Here is a 15918-nt window from a genome sequence, read left to right on the forward strand (position 1 = left end):
TGTCAGGAGGATGAGTGCACTCAAGGAATGAGCTACAAAGACCCAGACTTTCTCCTTCCTTCCTTCCTTCCTTCCTTCCTTCCTTCCTTCCTTCCTTCCTTCCTTCCTTCCATCCTCCTTCCTTCCTACCTACTTGCCTTCCTTCCTTTCTTTCACCTTCCTTCCTTCCTTCCCTCAATCCCTCCCTCCATCCTATTCCTCTTTCTTCCTTTCCTCTGTCCTTCCCTCTCTTTCTCTCTCTCTCTGCCCTTCTTTTTATTCCTTTCTTCCATTTAGTGCCTTCATTTTTATCCTTTTTCCACCTGTACCCCCTCCTCCCAGTAGGCAATCCCTTTAACGTATCTGATAGGGATTATTTGGTTTTTATAATTTCCTGTACTACTGTTTAAGTCATATATTCTTGGTAACTTTGTGTTCTAGAATAATTCAAGTTTGCTGAAAAGTTGCAAGACTAGTGCAAGGAACTCCCTTATACCCTTTACCCAGATTCATTCATTCACACTTTGCTTGTTAGCTGTATCGTTCTCTCTCTCTCTCTTTCCAGCTCTCTAGATACACACACACACACACACACACACACACGTGCACACCCAAACACACACCCCGTACCCAAACACACACGCACACATAGACACACAACATCCAAATGCACACACACATATAGCCACACGCACACTCAAATGCACACCTACAGGCACACATATAGACATATACACACATATAAGTACATATTTTCTCTGAACCATTTGAGACTAAGAAGCAGGCATTGTGTCCCGCACACCACAGTGTGTATTCCCTAACAAAAACATTCTTGTGCACAACCACAACACAATGATCAAAACCAGGAAACTTTGCCTTGACAAAGCTATCATCCAATCCACAGTCCATATTCAAATTGTACCAACTGTCCCAATACCGTCCCTTGTGGCCTCTGGCATCCAGGACCTGATCCAGAACAGTAGAGAGCGCTTAGCCCCTAGGTTCTCTGGCTCACGGCTCTTCCACGTACACCTCCATCCCCCGGGCCTCCTTGTGTCCTGGTCCCCTCCGACCGCCCTCCTGCCCTGGGCTGGGGGCCACCTCTTTGTCCACCCTCTCCCTTACTGCCTCTCCCTCTGTGGGAGGTACTCTCCAGGGACACGGGCAGAGGACTCCTGTGATCCCTGCAGACCTCTCCACCCACTGGCTGCATGACCTCGGGCAGCTCTGTCATCCATCCATCTGTGACACCGGATGATGAGAGCACCCATTTCGTGGGCGTTTTCTGAGGACTAGATGGGCCCATTGTGAGGATTAATGGAGTCCGAATATGTGATGTGCGCAGGACAGTGCCTGGCACACAGTGAGCACCCAGTGACCGCCGTCCCCTCCCACTCATCATCACCCTTTGGAGCTGCCTACCCCAGCGCCTGGCGCATAGCAGGTGCTCAGTAAGACACTTGCTGGAGACTGAGTCTCAGCTGGGGAAACAACACTGGGTAGTATCCAAGGTTGTGGAAGTGCCCAGGAGAAAGGGAAGGCTCCCAAGAGACTGTGCAGAGTTGACTGAGCACGTTGCCAAGCCCCTTGTTCCTGCAGCCCCCCAGTTAGGGGTGTGCGGCCCCCTCAGGGGAGACCCCCCTACGGGTTCAATTTCCCTTTGCCAGTCGGTGTTTTCCAACAGCAGATGGACAGAGGTGGTGGAGGCTGAACAAAAGGCTCTGATTTTAGGAGCTGGAGCTGGGCATTTGCAAGGAAGAAAGTGGCAGGTGGGTAAAAGGGTGACCTGGTAGGGCGGCCGGCCCTGTGTCCCCTGGGAGCTCCTGTGACTGGACCCCTGAGGGGCTGGGTGAGTGAGGAGGGGACCCCCAGGTTGCGCCGAGGTGGCGGAGCCAGGGATGCGGGCAGAGGGAGGGTCCGGTGCCCAGACGGCCGCTTGCACGCTGAGTCAGTGCCCCTTTGTTGATTCAGGAGAGAGTTCATGCCCTCGGTAAACCAGTGGTTGTGACCCAGGAGGGTGGGAGGACAGAGGTCCAAGGCCAGGACCTTGGCCCCCCACTGTGTGCCGTGAGGAAAGAGGAAGAAGGCAGGAAGGAGGAGGTGAGCCAGACGCTTCTGTGCCCCAGAGGCCGTGGGAGCTTAGCCCTACAGGGAGTGAGCCCCGGAGCCCCGGAGCCACAGCAGGAGGCCAGGAGGCCAGGAGGACTCCACTAGTTTCATTTGCCCGATTCCAAGGGACGAAGGATCCAGCTGGGGGGAGGAGATGGCAGTGGTCCCAGTTAATATTTAAAACACGGGAAACGCAAACCGTTGTCTGAGTCAAACACAGGGTTTTCTTTCTGAGCCTTAAGAAATCCAGGCTGATGGGTCCCTACCTGCCAGACACCAGGCCCGGTCCCTGCTGTAGCCTGACTCCCGGGGACGCCACCAGAATCCCTGGAACCGTCCTGCCCAGAAGGCAAGCTCTCGGTTGTCACTGGAGACCCAGAGATGGAGTCATGTGGCCTTCTAAGCACTGAGGGTCTTAATGTGACCTGGTGAGGACTAAGGATAGACCCACATCCTGGGTGTCTGTTAGCCTGTGTTGATTCTACCCTGGTGAAAGCACCAGGGAGGTGCAGACCACTTACCCCCCAAAAACCCTTTAAGAGGCCTGAGCTTCTTACAGTATCCCCTGGAGAGGGATGGGGTATTAGGCTAAGAAGCTTTTTTGTTTGGGGCTCCAGGAGAGAGATAAAATGGATTGTCTCATGGGTGGTGACAGGGCAATGTGACAGAGAGCTTGTGTGCAGGGGGACCTGTGGGGTTTTGGGACGGGCACACTGGGAGCGGAGAGTGGGCCCTTCGACCTTGAGAAGAGCACGGAGGGTCTCTGGGGTCAAGTCCTTGGAAAGCTCTCACAAGCTGGGGTCCATAAAACCTGAGAGGCTATAGCACTGCTCAGCCATAGATGATGGGGAGAGGCGGCGCCAGAGGTCAGGGACGAAAGATGGGGCCCCTCTGCTTTGTTCTGGATCCTTGGATGAGCCCTTGGAGGCACAAAATGCCCAACTAGTGACTGATCCTGCCACCTGCCTGGCCCTGTAAGGGTTCAGAGCCAGATCACATTTGGTTTAGAAACACAATATAACAGTCCCACCACCAAGAGCTGTGGACCAAAGTCACTCCTGCCCTGCCCTAGCGCAGCCGAGAGGAGTCCCAACATGTATCCTGAGTTTTCACTGATTTATTCTTGAAATGCTCGAGTCATTTTTTTTCTAACACGTTTAATGATTTATACATTTCTATCATGGTAGGAAGCACATAGCATTGGACTCACCATCCGAGTCATTTTTAAGTATGTGTCTCAGTAGCCTTCAATCTACTTCACAGTGTTGTGCAACAGGTCTCCAGAACCTTCTCCTCTTGCAGCACTGAAAGACTCTATTTCGAATCATTTTTAACAAGAGTCAGTGGGGAGCTAAGCTGTCAAATCTACATAGAAAAAGATGTGTGCATTTATCCTTCCTTGTAGTACACGCCGCGGAAGGTGGGAAATGGACACACCGGCCGTGATTTTACACCTGACGCCAGAAGCGCTCCGCAAACAGGAGGCCTGCCACGCGTCACCGCCTCCTGGGCCACACCCCTGGATGGACAGTGATTACGGGGCGGACGGCACGTATTAAGTGAGGTCGGGTCACAGCTCTCTAGCCCTTGTGACTGTCACCTTTGCACACTTGGAGTGACTCTTCACTTGGTCTCATGGCAATCTGACAGCACACTCAGGTCTGGAAAACAGGGAGAAAGAAGTTGTTTCATGCGTTTCTAAAGGAAGCACTGAAGAACTTAGAGCTTCTGTGGATTTTCAAATGTCACTCAAAGGTCTGATGCCCCCCAGGCTGTGCTTGGCTGTGGGAATGGCTGGGGGAGAGACTGTAATCCCTCAACCCAATTCTTTCATTATTATTTACCTTCTATGTCCTCTCTTTCAAGAATATTTTTTTGACATTTGCCTTCTGGCAGAGCTGGGACCAGTGAGTGGGAGTTGCAGGGAGGTGGACTTGGCTGAACATAAGGAAGAATGTTCTTAGTCAGAGCGGTCCAAAAATGGAATGGCCTGACTCAGAAGACAGTGTGTCCTCAGCCTGGACGAGGTCCTGGTGAGGTCCCTTCAGGGGAGCTCTGCCCGGTGCCCTGATCCGTGTGCGCAGAAACCAACGAGAGGCATCCGCTCTGAGCACCTACTATGCGCCAGCTCCATTTCTAGCACTTCCAGGTGGACTTGACTCATTTCCTGTTCAAACGGCACCATGAGATGGGTCCAGTTATCTATCACCTGTTATGTTCTCCATTTCACAGATGAAGAAACTGAGACACACAGAGGCTTAGTGACCTGCCCAAGCCGATGCGGCTGGGAAGTGAGAGAGGCAGGCTGCAGGAGTCAGCTGCCTGAGTCCCCTGCTTATACCTCAGGGGGTGTCCAGGAAGGGGCTCCATGCTCCAGCTTGGTGACCAGCTGCTGTGTGCTGAAAGGAGTTTGCAAGGCAGTTGACTCAGCATAAAACACCCCGGTGGAGGTCAGGAGGGCTGCTACGTTGCAGAGGCAAGGCCCCATCAGTCAACAGGTAACCCGGGGCTGGGTTTGCTCAGGGCAGAGGGCAAGGGAAACATGCCACGTCAGGGTCCACACCCCCAGCCTTAGCATCCACGTAGCTCTGCCCCCTTGGGGACAGGGTCTGTAAACTGGCTCCTTGCCTGTTCCTTCCAGCCTACCCTCCAGTTTCAGGAGTCCAGCCCAGACTTCTCCCTAAGGCCGAGTGCTTGCCTTGGTCACCTGTCCAGGACAGCTTCTCTGATAATGCTTTAGGGGAAGTGGCAAGAGGGCAAGTCTTTGGAATCTGGGCTTCAAGCCTGACCTCCCACCATTGGGAGAAGTTGCTTCTACTTCTGACCTGCATTTTTCTGTGGATGCCTGTTTCATAAGACTGTGGGGAAGATCACAATGTGCTAACTCGCAAAATCACAGACCGTGGCTGACCGACCTTTTCCATCCACAGACCGAGGGTCCCCTCCTGAGAGTGGCCTTCTGGCATCCCGCCGGCAAGGGTGTTTCTATAAAAAAACACAGTGCAGCAAAGTCCAAGGAAGAATGTGCTTATGTTCGCCCTGCGGTGGGAATCGTGAGCACGGCTGATGCCCTTAGGCTGCAATTGCGTTGAGCTAGGTGATTCCTCTGAACAATGCTCTGAGTCAGAAAACTTTGGTACTGCTCAATTCCAGGACCTGTGGTTGGTAAAATGAGAAACGGCTAGAATATCCCTAAAACTCCTTCTAGCTGTAAAAGGTTCTGATTCATGATCAAAGGAAGGAGGAGACTGTACGTAATAAAATAAAAAGAATTTCTCAGATGGGCCAAGGGAGTAGTGGTTTCCCATTCTGCGCCATGCTATTGAAGGTTCAGTCTCTGGCGTGATGCACATTCTGGGTTCCATACGCTTTATGTTACTAAGGCCCCCGAATGGGACATTGACTATCGTCTGGCAAGAGATTCCACGCAGGTGAACTGGCCTGGAGGCTGCAACTTTACACCAGGCAGGCTTCGCCCGGGGCCTGGCAATCGTAGCATTTATGCAACAACTAGCTACGAGTAAAGTCCTTCTCAAATATTACTACTGACGGCGTGCTTTCCCTGCAATCATTCTACAAAATGGGTTAAGATATTTTTTTCTGGGCAGCCCCAGTGGCCAGCGGTTTAGCGCCGCCTTCGGCCCGGGGCGTGATCCTGGAGACCCAGGATCGGGTCCCGCGTCGGGCTCCCTGCGTGGAGCTTGTTCTCCCTCTGCCTGTGTCTCTGCCTCTCTCTCTCTGTCTCTCTGTCTCTGTGTGTGTGTGTGTGTGTCTCATGAAAAAATAAATTAAATCTTTAAAAAAAAAAAAAGTTTTTTTTTCTGATTTTGCATTTGGGAAAACTCATGTACAAGACGGTCTGGTCATCTTTCCAGAATGTGTGAATGGGGGAAAAGTTTGGGTCCTGGAACTGGCTCCATCCTAGCTCAGCAACCCTCAGGGTCTCAACCAATCCCATCTTTGAAGCGAAGGGAGTTGCTTCTCGCTTTCCATCAAATGTCTGCCCCGGATTACCATACCTGCTATGAGATTGCAGGTTCCTGAGGGCTGAAAGGGAAGCTTCTCTTCTCGCTTTCTTTCAAGACATCTTGAACTTGCTGCCCAGCTTCAATCGGAGGAGAGGAGGAGAGTCCTTTGTTACTAATTCCACTGTCTTAGGGGAGCGTTTGAACCAGAAGGAATAACAGCATGTGTGATTTTAACCATTTTCAGCAACTGTTATTATGACACAATCTGAAGCCTTTTGTTAATTTTCCTGATGATTATCTTTCCCCCCTTAGATTCTTTCCCCACAGCTGTCTGGCCCTTTTCCTGGGCCAGCCTGACACTCTGAAGTCACAGGATTTCTGAAATCCCAACTATGCTATATCCCAAAAGACAATCTTGCCTGCCAGGGCCCCATGAGGTGTTTTAGAACACTGGTCTCTGGCAAAAAACAAAGAACTACAACACTCTCACAACAAAGGGTAATTCATCACATCAGAAGATGCAGATAGGAATGGTGAGATCCTCCATGTCATCCAAACCCCTTTCTCACCGTACAAACAAAAACAGTCTCCAGTGTAGGGAGTGTTTGTCATAATATGGAACTCTCACGGGCAAACATTGTGGGCTCCCGTGCGTGTACTAACTTTCAATCCCGGATTTTAGAACTTATGGGTATGTGTTTAATAAGGTGATAACAGTGTTTCTTAGAATCTATGACCCACTTTATGGAGAAGAAAACGTAACCAGGAATTTCAAATGAGAGTCTCCTTCTTATGGGTGGAAAATTGTCTGCCGCAGATTTGGGTAGAGGAAGAGGTCCCAGACATCAGATGTGGCTCACATTTCCCACATCACTTTGGACGGGCTGACTTGTTCATTTGCAGCCCAGAAAAGGTTTTCCCCGGAGGCAGTAGAAGTGCAGCGTGCCAAAGGTGTCACGGTGGTGGACATGGAGAAGGGCAAGTACTTTCTTTCCTGGATGACTGAGGATTTACCTGCTGATCTGGATAGGGGACACTTCAGCTACCAATCTTGCACTTCCTTATATCCTTTCTAGACGTATTTCTGTGGTCTTCTGGAGAACAATAACTATGTAGGCTCCAGTGTGCACACACCTTGAGCAGCTGTCAATCAGCAGCCTATGGTGGGCTCTGGCATCGACATGATGCAGTAGCTAATGTAGGATACAACGATAAATTAAGGTTCCTATTTTCAATCCACTTCCTAATAATAAGACTTTACTTATTGATCTATTTATTTCTTTTAAAAATATTTTATTTTATACAATAAATCTGGATCATGGAATGGCATTTCAAATATAGGTCCCCTTCTGTTGTTTATCCACCACCAATAATCATAAAAAAAGAAAAAAAACAAACCTTTGTTGCCAGGATACTGGAGGATCCTGTATTATCTACTGCACTGGATTTTCACAGAAAATGAGCCATTTCACAGGAAATGGGTCTTACCATGTACCCAGAATCATAAGGTATTTTTAGAGACAGAAAAGATTTTGAAAATCATATTGCCTAATATCTTCACAGGCAAGGAAGTCAGGCCTGGGCAGGTGACAAGCCCCCAGCACTACAAAGCCCCCAGAATTACAAAGACCCCACAGAGTGGGTCAAGTGGCCCCACTCACCACTCCACATGGCCTCTGGAATGACAGGAGAGCTTGCCCTCTGCTTTGTAACACACAAAACTCTGAAATGCAGGAACCTGACCTTGTCCACCTGGCTAGCATCTCCAGCTGACATGAGATGTCCACATGGGAGGGAATTATGGCCAGAGGCAGGGCTGCTAATATCATAGCGGGGGGAGGCAGTGCAAAACAAAGATGCAGAATTCCGTATTCAAAACGGAGAGAGGGATCCCTGGGTGGCGCAGCGGTTTGGCACCTGTCTTTGGCCCAGGGCGCGATCCTGGAGGCCCTGGATCGAATCCCATGTCGGGCTCCCTGCATGTAGCCTGCTTCTCCCTCTGCCTGTGTCTCTGCCTCTCTCTCTCTCTCTGTGTGACTATCATGAATGAATAAAAAAATTAAAAACTTTAAAAAAAAAAAAAAAACGGAGAGAAAAAGCTTTGCTTTTTTATCTGTGGTCTCTCTCCCAACATTTTTTAAAATTTGCTATTTAATGAGTATACTCCCCTCAGATGGAAAATGGGGAGATCCATGCAGACCTCACTGGGAACACAGCACCCATGCTTGGGAGCCCTGTCCTCAGACTCTGTGTGTGTATGTGTTGATGGGGATGCTCCAAGTCACCTGGGCCAGACCCACTGGGGGCAAAGGGTGTCAGTGGTTTCTCAATAGGGGCTGAGAAGGAGATCTGGGTCCCCCAGGAGACCAGGGGACAGGGAAGGGGCAGTTGTGACCTCCTGTGAGGCTCCAAGCCCCTAGCACATACTCCATCATCCCATGGAACTTCACTTACAAACCACAAGGTCAGCGATAAAATTTTAAGTTCAAGACCGTGATTGCAGATCATTAAACCCCGTGCACGGGTCCCCTCTGAGCACAGGATCCTGTATATCTTACTGCCGCACCACCAGGAAGCAGGACCAGGTGTGATGGCCCCAGGGGTGACAGGCTGAGTTCAGGTAGGGTTCACCTTTCTTCCTATAGCCTTTGGCTACAGCATTTCCTACAGGATCTCCAGCTCTTGCCCATCATGGCCCAGGCAATGACAGATTTGGGGTGGACTCTGTCTCAGCAGGTGTCTGGAAGAGGTGGCTAATACAGTCTCTAAAAGCTGATTTCCCCTTAGAAGGTGCACTCTTCTGAGAAGTGGGGAAGGGGCAGTTTGCAGGCTGCCCCTTCCCCACCATTCCAATCTTTCATTCGGTCCAAACAAGCTTTGCCCCTCAGGACAGCATCTTTGACGGCAGACTTTCCTTTCTGTGCCTTAGGAGTCTCACCTGGACTCTGACTTCCCTGCCCTTTGCTGGGCTCCATCGGTGTTTTACACTTAGTTCTGGTAGAGCTGTGGGATTTCGCCCTGAGACTCTACGAGGCAAGACTCAGGCCACGAAGCCCTAAGATGGAGAACCCCACATCTAAAAACACCACCTCCCCTCCCCAAGGAGGGAATCTTGGCATCTATTTATTTGCCAAGCATCGTGATGTGTGTGCCAGGCACTGTTTCAGGCACTTTGCAAAATTAGGAAGTTATTGTGTCCTGTTCACAACCAAATGAGACAGGTGTTATTTATTTCTAAGTCTTCAGATACAGTGAATAAAACCAGAGAGGCTAAGAAATGGACTCTGACTCTCACAGCCAGAAAACAAAGCTGGAAGTCATTCCCGGTCTGTCTAGCTCCAAGCCTTTGGCCTGTGGCCTTCAGGCCACTGCCCCACATTCACATCCAGGCCCACCACCAAGGTGGGTGATACAGAAGGGCTGGCCCTTTATCAGTTTAGTTGCCATGCGGACAAAAAGTATTGAGTCTTGGAGCAGGAAGTTTCCATGATAGTGAGTTTAGGAGACGTATCCCCTGGCTGTACAATGTAAAGGGCTATAACCGTCACCTGACTCTTTCCTGACTTCTCATCACCAGTTGTTGTTTGATGGAATCTCAAGGATTCTTCAGAGCTGGTGTTGCACTTCCTTGCCTTTGGTCGATGTGCCGTTCTTATTGGAAACCTTGGTAATCTGAGTTTTCTCTCTTCCAGGTGGGCAAATATGTGTTTGGAAATTTAAGTTTGTAAACCGAGCCTGGGAGGCATCCACAGCTCAGCATTGCTTTTGGCTATTGGCCTTGGAACGGTGACTACCAACAAACGGGCTGGCAGGATGCAGATGGGGTGCATGTGGACTGCGGGTCAGAGGAGGCCCCTGAGAAACCCAGAGCTTCTGCAGTGCAAGCTGGCCACTGGTCCTGTCTCACGGTTCACTGGCCCTATGGCCAGGCTCCCGGAGGTGGGTGGGAAGGAACAGGTGGCTGCTCTCTGGAACATTATAAAACCCCTGCAAAGCATGTGCTTTGTTTTCAGGGATAGTTGCCAAATTCTTGCCCTTGAAATAATTTTCCAGGTCTTTCTACAAGAAAAAGGTTTAATTTGGAGGATGGGGGAGGGAGGGGATATGGAGACCAGGAAGGAATAGCCAAGTTAGAATAAAGCACCAAATTCTCTGAAAAGGAGAGGAATCATATTACAGGAACCTGTTCTAAGGGTAGACTCCCCCCCCCCCCCAACACACACACCCAATTCTGCAAAGCAAATAATCAGCACCATGACTGAATTCAGGGCGCCTGGTCAGGCACGTTGAGATAGCTTAGAGTCACATGAAGGCAACATGGACCGAGGGCTCCTTACCCCAGCTTGGAGAAAAACTGTCCTGTGTTTACTTGGTTGGGCCCCACATGCCCTGGGCCACAGCAGCCCCCAGATGCGGGGACCCGCGGTGGTCCTGGCAACTCACACCCACTGCACTTTCTGCGGGCCTGGCCTCATTAGCACCGCTGGGGCTCCGCAGTTAATCTGTCGAAAGCGGGGCCAACATTGAGTCATCCACCTCCTTTTCAACTAAGACATATTTCTGGGAATGTGAAGAACACCAGAGCGACGTGACATTCCTTAGCTTGTAGTAGTAAGGCAACTCCCCACTTCCTTTCTAGCCGGGTTGCATCATCTTCCTCAACAGGACGAAACAGATTTCCTTGAAACTTACATGCCTCTGGGACAGAGAGGGGGAGTGCGGAGCCCCACCCCTCCCTCCGTAGGGCGCTCTGGCCCTGCCCCAGCGGGAGAGCGGGCAAGCCTTGCACGACCCGCTCTCTTGCCCTCGCGTGGCTGAGAAGGGCACACAGGACGTACCTCTCAGGCTCACCCCACGTGCATGCACAACCCGCACTGGGACAGTCGCTGCACACGTGCGTCCCAGCACATGAGCTGGGACACATAGACATGTGGTCTATGGACACATGAGCTCTGCTGAGGGGTGCTGCCGTCTTGGCCTTTCTTTGTCCTTTTCATCTAAGTCACAGGGCAGGTAGATGATCTCTGTAAAACCTTTGGCCGGTGGGTAAACTTTTGTTCGTCTAAATCCCAGAAGAATGTTATTTATTAACAGTGCTGTTAACAAACAAATATTGAGGGTTTGGGGAGGGAGCCAGGGGGCAGGGGGGGTGCATGCAGAGGTGAATCAAGAGGGCCTCTGTTGTCAAGAAGGGCCCAGTGTCATCCTCCACGTCACGCAGGGAAGGGCATGTCACGTGTGCGGTGAGGAGGAGGGGGGTAGAATGTTCTAGGAGCTGGTCAGAGAAGACCAACTCCAGGAGGCATGGTTGAGGCAGGCTGGGGATGGTGGGGAACAGTGTTGTCCCAGCGGTGGGGCCATCACAGAATGTGAGAAGACAGACACAAGGTTGATGCAGAGATGGGGAGCTGGGAGCCAGGCATGGCGGGGTGCAGGCAGAGGAGTGCCCAGGCTAGAAACAGACCCCGGACAGTGGAAACCATGCTAGGACAATTCAGGCTTTAGTTTGCTGGTGATTGTGAACCATGGAGAGTAGAGCCAGACGCTCCAGTCAAGCCACGGAGAGGTCATCCTGGCGGCACGCTGGAATTCAGCCTAAGAAAGGCTGAAGGTGGGGGTGGGTCTGGAGGCCCCATCAGTGCTGTGAGTGGGCTGGGGTTGGGCCTGCCCCATAATGAAGGCCAGGGAGCACTAGAGGATGATGATAAGGATAATAATGCTAACCACAACTCCCCCTTTTGAGACGCTAAGCACCTACCTCTTACTTCACCTAAGTGGCAGGTCTGCTATCAGCCCATCTTACAGATGAAGAAGCTTAGGTCCCACAGAAGGAAAGCAGCTGCTTGTGGTCACACAGAATGTGGGCAGCAGTGCCAGGGTTCAACCAAGATCTGTCTGACTCCAGTCCTACGCAGCATAGTGGAATGACAGAGTTGAAACCCAGCAAACTGTGGGAGGGGAAGGCGATGTTCTGGTGGTTTCTGCCTGGGTGCTTCGGAGGACAGATGGCAGTGGGTAAGTCAGGGGCAGGCAGGGGGAAGGAGGAACTCCTAACTAGTTTGGCTGGGACCAAATGAAAATGACGCCAGCAAAATGCCACAGCTGGTGTTAATTGTATTTGGAGTTAGGGTACTTATGTCAAAGATTGGAGCTAGAAGTATCCACTTGGTACAAAGGGAAGATGCTTGTCTGTATAACCAGGGTAGAAAAGCAAGGTGCAAACAGAATTATAGGAAACTAGCTTTAGAATTTATAACATGCCAAGTGCATGCTTATCATGCATCCTTATGACAACCTGTCCATGCTGCCATGTTACAGGTGAGTAACAGAAGCCTGCGGACATAAGTAACTCACCTAAGGTCACACAGCCAGTAACGGTGTACCTCCAGCCAGAGTCTACCTCCCGAGGGCATCTATTAGACAAATACAGGACGAATTCACCTAAAAGGGGTTATAAAGCAGCATCCTGGGATTTGCTTATCTGTATTCTGTCTACAGTTAATATGTACTATTTTTGTGATAGGAAAAAGTTTTAATAAAGCAAAAAAGTAAAAGTGTAAATTGGTAGGCTTTTTGGAAGACAATTTGTAGACCTCCATCAAAAGCTGAAAATGTGGCATATTTTTGGACCCAGCAATTCTATTTTTAGGAGATAATCAAAGAAGCAGGGGGAGATTTATCTATTAAGATGTCGAAAGCAGTAGATTAGAGAAAAATTGGAAATACCTCAAATGTCCAGTAACGGACTGAGATAAATTTGGGCTCAGCCATCCAGTTAAATTCAATACTAGGTAGCATCAAAACGGCTCCTGCAAATTGACATGAGTACGTGAAGAGTGCTCAGGATGCATTAATGCACGAGGAAAACACACCATAAAATATTACCTACTAATCGGTCTCATTTTGATAAAAAAATGTGTTTATACGAATACTTTCATCAAACTCAGTTTTTAAGAGAAGTAATGATGCAAATAATTATTCAGTTTTAATTGTGATAAATGACCATTGGAAGAATGTGTCCTGTGATAGGGGAGGAAACCCAACCAATTAGCAGGAGGCACTTGAAGGTTGAGTTGGAAGGATATACACCAAATTGGTTGGTGACTTTTTCTTTTTAAAGATCTGTATTTTTTATGATTTAAATTTTTTTTTTAATTTATGCGATACAGAGAGAGAGAGAGAGAGAGAGAGAGGTAGAGACATAGGCAGAGGGAGAAGCAGCCTCCCTGTAAGGAGCCCAATGCAGGACTTGATCCTAGCACCTTGGGATCATAAACCGATCCAAGGCAGACAGTCAACCACTGGCCTACTTAGGTGCCCCTAATGATCTGTATTTCCCAGGTTTCTTCTACAGGAAAAATAGATTACTTGGGGAGAAATATTTACTCTAAATAACTTTTAAAATGAAAGGGAAAAAAACAAGCCCGGAAGTAAGGAAAGGTGAAGAATGTGTTCAGGGACTCGTGGAGGAGAGACCGTCCAGAAGAGTCAACAGCATCACTACTCTGAAAGACCGAACAAGATGAAGACCAAGATAAAAAAAAAAAAAAAAAAAAAAGAAAAGAGGAAGCCACTGATGATCTTACATTTCTTATGGGAAACGTTTATTTATTGTTCTTTATCTCCTAGCCACCTTCCTCTCTCAGCCCCACATTTTCCATCGCCTCCTCTTGGGCATCTTTACCGGGCTATCCAGTGGATAGCTCAAACTTAGCATACCCAGAAATGCCTACTCTCTCCACCCCTTCACTCCAGCCCTCAGTCAGACAGACATACACCAGACTCATTCACCTGTTTTCCCCATCCTCCTCGGTTACACTACCATCCACTCAAACTAAGTATCATTACAGAATCTTTCCCCCATTTCCCTATGCACATTTAGACAATTCTTTAAATATCTCTTTGACTAATCTCTCCTCTCTAACCTCAAGGCTACAGCCTTAGTCAGGCCTCTTGATCTCTTATCTAGACCAACTCACCACCACCCTGCCTACCTTCCTTCTACTCCTAACCCATCCTCCACATCTGCATGGACTCTGAATGCCTTTGGATCATTTGACTCACACATAACACCCTGACCCCATTCTCCCCAGAATAAACTCTAACTTCTTTTTAAAAATTGTAAATAATGAAACAATGAGCATCCATGTACATATAACTCACTTTATTCATTCAAAGTATTTCCTTGGGAGAAATTCCCAGGTTTGAAGGCTATGGGATACTGTTTGGTATCAACACTGCCACACATCCAAAATTGAGCATAAATGCACCTCCCACCTGCCTGCCCCCACTCTTCTCCATCAGAAGTGTTTTTAGAAAAAAATAATCTTCATATTTGTGCCCTGACTTGGCTTGTATTTTTTCTTCTCTTCTAAATCAGGTCCCAGTTATCCTTTTTTGGGGAAAAATTATTTTAATTTTAAGCAATTTGTATTTAAGCACTTCCCTCCCTCCAGCTTTTTTGTTTGTGTTTTGATTTTGTTTTTACACACATATTGCTTCAGGTTATAGAAACTTTTTTTCTAACTGGCAGACATTCTCAAGTTTTGCAATGTGGATATTTCTCCCCAGGGAACTCTTTTTAAAAGCAGGGCAGGAGTGGATGGAAGGTTGGATTTACCGCTTTCAGGTGCTCCAAGTTAATAGGAAAAGAAAAAAAAAAATAATGCAGAGAGTGCCATCTGTATTGTAGTGGGTAATTCATCCTCCCTAGCCTAATGGGCCACTTTCTTTTTTTCAATAAAGAAAAATTTAGTAGGCAAGGTGTCTGGATCTAGAGATACCGAAGCTCTCCTTTGAACTGACTTTGAATAGTTTGGGGCTGACTTTGGATTGCCCTGAAATTTTCACAAGGATAAAATCATAGTTGAATAAGTGTCTGGGACATTCCTCCTCTCCTTTTATGAGATTATTCAGGAATCTTACCAAGGATATCTGTGCCATGGTGCTTATAAATGCTAGACTGGTTTTATATGTTCTCTTAGTTTGGGGCTAGTAGGGGAATTTCAAAAGAACTTGAGTCATTCACATAAACAATTGGCTTCAAATAAAACTTACCATATCTAGATTAAATATGCATTTTTAGCAATAGAGCTTTCCCTCGAATCAGGAAGAATCTGGGAATGTTGCTTCATGAATGTCTTTATCAAATCCTCTCTGCTTTCCAAGGCTCAAACCTGCTTTCTCATCCTCAAGGATGACCCAGAAATGGTAAAGGAATGCCTCCATCTTCCGCTACAAACCCACTCACTCTTGTCCCAGTCTTTTACCTATCTTGTTATCTGCTCAGTAAAGGTTCTTGGAAGGAACTCTGACCTTCATGCCCCAGAGCCTTTGCACATGCTATTGACTCTTTCCACTTGCTCTCCACCCCTACCCCACTCTTTCCTTCCAGTATCAGTTCCTGTAGTCCTTCCTCAGAGCCTTCCTTGACTGCTCTTGATGGGTAAAAATTCCACTTATATGTCCTCCTGGCATTGTGCACCTCTCCTCACAGGTGTCATTTTAGATTTTTTTGTGTATTTATTTGTTCATTGTCTGTCTCTCCAATGGGATTGAGCTTGATGGAAGCAGGACCCATGTCCATGATTATCTCCTGTGATTACTACCCAAAGAGTGATTATGGCCAGTGTGATGAGCCCAACCATGAGTATTATCTGCAAAGTCAAAGATGAAATGCAGCCTTAGAGCACCTGGGAGGTAGGAGATCCCACTGATCACCACAGAGGTCCTGTGTTGTGATTCCTTTATTCCAGGGACTATAATAACTAAGTATTAATACATAAGAGATGAGGGAACAGTAGCTACCTAGAGAAAAGCACTCTTAGCAAGGCCTGTGGGCCGCCTACAGAAGACACCCCAC

General features: G+C 48.5%; 2 long non-coding RNA genes across 5 annotated transcripts; one reads left to right on the forward strand and one right to left on the reverse strand.

Annotated features, from left to right (window-relative positions):
• Positions 1–1203: 1203 nt before the first annotated feature.
• Positions 1204–5367, forward strand: LOC118354820 (uncharacterized). 2 transcript variants are annotated; one of them, XR_004816074.2, is made up of 3 exons: positions 1295–1748; positions 3494–4586; positions 5019–5367. It is a non-coding gene; the product is annotated as an uncharacterized LOC118354820 (long non-coding RNA). The 2 variants fall into 2 exon arrangements; XR_004816073.2 differs by having other exon boundaries at positions 1204–1748; positions 3494–5367.
• On the reverse strand, positions 3191–12022 carry LOC112646893 (uncharacterized). 3 transcript variants are annotated; one of them, XR_003127968.3, is made up of 4 exons: positions 11815–12022; positions 6108–6193; positions 5004–5073; positions 3191–3749 (listed from the first exon to the last, which is right to left on the reverse strand). It is a non-coding gene; the product is annotated as an uncharacterized LOC112646893 (long non-coding RNA). The 3 variants fall into 3 exon arrangements; XR_003127965.3 differs by having other exon boundaries at positions 6108–6241; XR_003127966.3 differs by lacking the exon at positions 6108–6193 and having other exon boundaries at positions 11815–11999.
• Positions 12023–15918: the final 3896 nt, after the last annotated feature.

Source organism: Canis lupus, chromosome 5, assembly GCF_003254725.2.
Source record: "Canis lupus dingo isolate Sandy chromosome 5, ASM325472v2, whole genome shotgun sequence".
Classification (NCBI taxonomy): Eukaryota; Metazoa; Chordata; class Mammalia; order Carnivora; family Canidae; genus Canis; species Canis lupus.